General features: G+C 37.5%; 1 long non-coding RNA gene across 1 annotated transcript; it reads left to right on the top strand.

The window, feature by feature from the left end:
• Positions 1-513: 513 nt before the first annotated feature.
• Positions 514-3,752, top strand: LOC108524563 (uncharacterized). Its single transcript, XR_001884085.1, has 4 exons — positions 514-625; positions 2,637-2,735; positions 2,882-2,945; positions 3,687-3,752. It is a non-coding gene; the product is annotated as an uncharacterized LOC108524563 (long non-coding RNA).
• The last annotated feature ends 403 nt before the right edge of the window (positions 3,753-4,155 follow it).

Here is a 4,155-nt window from a genome sequence, read left to right as displayed (position 1 = left end):
GAGGCTGCGAATGGTACTAGGAGTTTGGGGGTGGGGAGGTGGGGATGGTTAATGGGTATGAAAAAATAGAAAAAATGAATAACACCTACTATTTGCTAGCACAACAGGGTGACCACAGTCAATAATAATTGTACATTTTTAAATGATCGAAAGAGTGTAATTGGATAGTTTGTAACACAATGATAAATGCTTGAGGGGACAGAGATACCCCATCATCCATGATAAAGGTGGTTAATATGCATTTAGTTATATCTCTTACTATACTTAAATTGCCATATTGGTGCTTTAGTCATATATATGTGTCAAATGATGAATATAAATTTATTGTTTGAAAAGTTCCCATGAATGTTATATTTTTCCCTTAGTCTACTCTAGAACATGCATTTTAAATAATTTATGAAACTAGAATTCTTAATGGGGATCAGTTAATAGTTTGTGGTCTTTAAATATTCGTGTCTCTTGTTGCAGGGGAGATGAACTCATATTTTTCCATTTTATATTACAGGAGACAGCATTATTTTTCTGATTTACTGAACATTTTAGATACTGCCATTACTGTGATTATCCTGCTGGTTGATGTCATTTACATTTTTTTTGACGTTAAGTTTCTTAAGGATGTTCCCAGGTATGAAATATAAGACTCACCTCTCTTAAAATTTTTCATTTATTTTTTGCATTTTCTGTGGCTTTTATTCGATATAATCTTTTCAACTTCAAATGGCCTCATTTTATACCAAATATGTTGCTTTAAAATGAAATGTGTAGGTAAATTCCCACATAGGTTGAAACTAAAAGAGTGTGGTATTTAGGGACCAGCGAAGAGTATACACACTAAGTACCAGTAATTGAATAAAAAAGATGGAGTAGCCAAAGAAGGACTTTACCTCTTGTATTAACTTTAACTTCACTACATTTTGAAGTTCTCATCAAATTCCCATTTGTATCCTTTTTTGGCCTTTTGGCTAAGATCAAGTGTGATATTCTTATTAGTGTAATATCTGATACATTAAAAAATTTGATATTGAAAACAATTCCCCTCTGTGCTTCAACTACAAATCCCTTACACATAATGTTCTGTCTGGGTTTTTCCCACAGCCAAGAGGGAATTTATTTGAGCATATGCAAAATTTGAGTGACTTCAATCACGATTTTCTTTTCCTTTTTTTTTGTTTTCTTTTGAGATGGAGTCTCACTCTGTCGCCCAGGCTGGAGTTCAGTGGCATGATATCAGACTCACTGCAACTTCTGCCTTCCCGGTTAAAGCGATTTTCCTGCCTCAGCCTCCCGAGTAGCTGGGATTACAGGCATGCACCATCATACCTGGCTAATTTTTGTATTTTTAGTAGAGACGAGTTTCACCAGGTTGGTCAGGCTGGTCTTGAGCTCCTGACCTCAAGTGATCTGCCCACCTCGGCCTCCTAAAGTACTGGGATTACAAGCGTGAGCCACCATGCCAGCCTCAATCATGATGTTCTAAAAAATAGAAAACAGAACAGAAAACTAGGAGATGACATGTATAGCAACACAACAGTAGAGTTTTGCAGTATAGTTGTGGTAGAAACAAAGAAAGCTAAGGCAAAGTTAGAACTGCTGGGGATTAGGAAACTAAAGGGTGTATGAGGACCTGGTGACTCTCTTTTTTTTTTTTTTTTTTTTTCCTTTTACTGTGACAGTGAGGAAAATGGAAGAGCAAATGTATACTGGGATGTAGATGTTGGTGGCTTCCTAAGCTTGTTCATGGGTCAAATACCTGGTTTCTTTCTGTACCCCTAGCTTCCCTGGACTACAACTCAGGCACCAACTAAGCATGTTAAGTGATAGGCTTTTGGAGTTGTTTGAAAATCACCTCAGCCAGTGTGGTCCTCTGACTAGAAACCTCAGCATCACTTGAGGGCTTGCTAGCAATACAAGAAAAATACCTTAGGCCCCACCCCGGACCCACTGAATCAATATCTCTGGGACCCAGCAATCTGTAGCTTAACAGGTTTTTCCAGATGACTCTGATTTATGCATGCTCAAACCAGAGAAGCACTAGTCCAGACCATCAGTTCTCTGCTTTGACATTTCTCATGGTAGGAGAGACACCAGCTAGCACACTTGGGAAGTATCTCAATCTGTTGCCTGCCTGATATGCATTAGTAGCTGTAGTGAACCTCTGTTACAGATGGGAGTAACAAAGGTGAACAAGAATCCTCAATTTGTTTTGATGTGGAAAAATTGAAAATGCTAGTTTCAAATCCCAAAATTAAGTTTACAAATTCTAAGACTCTATTGTTTCACTATTTCTCTAGACCAGAATTGTTCAATCTCAGCATTACTAACATTTTGGGCCAGATCATTATTGTCACAGGAGGGTGGTGAGCAGTTATATTCATTGCAGGATGTTTAGCAGAATTCCTGGCTTCTATTCATTAGATGGAAGTAGCACGCACATGCACGTGAACACACACACACACACACACACCAGTTGTGAAAACCAAAAGTGCCTCAAGACACTGTCAAATATCCCCCATGTAGGTGATTGAGGAGAGGAGGGAAAATTGTCCCTGGTTAACAACTGCTGATCTAAACTTAATTTATATTCATAAAGTTCTCTGTTTCTGAAGCAAAAATTGATCTTTTAAATTTATTTTTAGATGGACACGTTTATTTCGACTTCTACGACTTATCATTCTGATAAGAGTTTTCATCTGGCTCATCTAAAAAGACAACTTGGAAAGCTGATAAGAAGGCTGGTAAGTGGGTAAAACATGCTTATGATTCAGAAAAATATTTTGTGTTTTGGGACCCATTGGCAAGGGTTGATTTCTATACTGTATAATGTCCTTTATTTTTATGTTGATTTATGTTTCACAAACTAATAATGGTTTTAAACTCTTAGGTTTCAGGAAACAAAAGGCGATACAAAAGGGATGGATTTGACCTAGACCTCACTTATATTACTGGTTTGTGACACTTAACTGTTGATTTACTTAGATTAACTTCACTTTTTCTTGTAATTATATTTTTATTTTGTTTTTGCCTTGTCTAAGCCACATTCATTCAAAGTCTTCTTTATTCATGAGGCTATATGCTATGCCACTGTGATAGTGTGACCTATTTGTGGTTTAACTCTGGCAAGGAAGATTTCCATGTCATCTCAATTCAGGACTACTCGATTGCAGCACAGGAACTTGAATGGATTTTCAGCTGACTCCATTTGAGTTTCAATTTATTAAGTTCTAGTAGTTATCCTGAATCCCAAGGATCCCAGAGAGACTGCTTCTCTTCCTAGAACCCCAGAGAATGAGGTCACAGCTTTGTAGATCTCAGGTTTTCTGAGTCAGAGGGCTACAAAGCACTTTGGGAGTTCCCACCATTACTGGTGCCCACAATTCTTGGATTTTCTTTGGTATTTAAGAAATAAATTCCAAGAACAGGGAGAACTTCAGACTGAGGCCAACATAAGTACATGGCATATGGTTTGCACCGGTGGAGTCTTATGAACACTGTGCCAGCTTAATGGTCATTATGTTGGATAATTTAACATGTTATCTTGATTATCCTGAGTATTAACTCTTTTCTGTCAACCTCAATCTTAAAATTTATTTTTCTGTGAAAATGGAGTCTGATCATATAAAATTAATTTTTGTATGTTATTTTAAATCTATAATGATGTTTGTAATAGTGATGATATTGACTTCCAGAACGTATTATCGCTATGTCGTTTCCATCTTCTGGAGGCCAGTCCTTCTATCGGAATCCAATTAAGGTAAGGGTGTTTATCTTAAAAATACTCATTTCTCAGTGAATGTAGACTGTGTAGTCAAAAGTTTAATATTGACCCAGAAATGTCAATATTCTTTCCAGAAGGTACTCTTTCAAGTAAAACAATCATCATGGATTGATACCAGTTACAATTGTACCAGTGGTTACAAACCACCCCCAAACTTACTGGCTTATAATAGCAACTATTTATTTGGCTCATGATACTATGGTTTGTGAATTTGAGATGGGCTTAACTGTTCCATTCTGTGCTCACAGGGAAGATTGCCTCTCTCAACTGAGCTCATTCACGCATCTGTGGGCAGCTACTGAGTCATCTGAGCACTGGCTAGTCTAAAATGACTTGGCTGCCCTCAGCGGACAGAGCCACTGCATGCTCCATGCACACCT

The sequence above is a fragment of the Rhinopithecus bieti genome, unplaced genomic scaffold (assembly GCF_001698545.2).
Source record: "Rhinopithecus bieti isolate Rb0 unplaced genomic scaffold, ASM169854v2 repeat_5948, whole genome shotgun sequence".
Taxonomy (NCBI): domain Eukaryota; kingdom Metazoa; phylum Chordata; class Mammalia; order Primates; family Cercopithecidae; genus Rhinopithecus; species Rhinopithecus bieti.
This window is presented reverse-complemented; position numbering and strand designations above follow the sequence as displayed.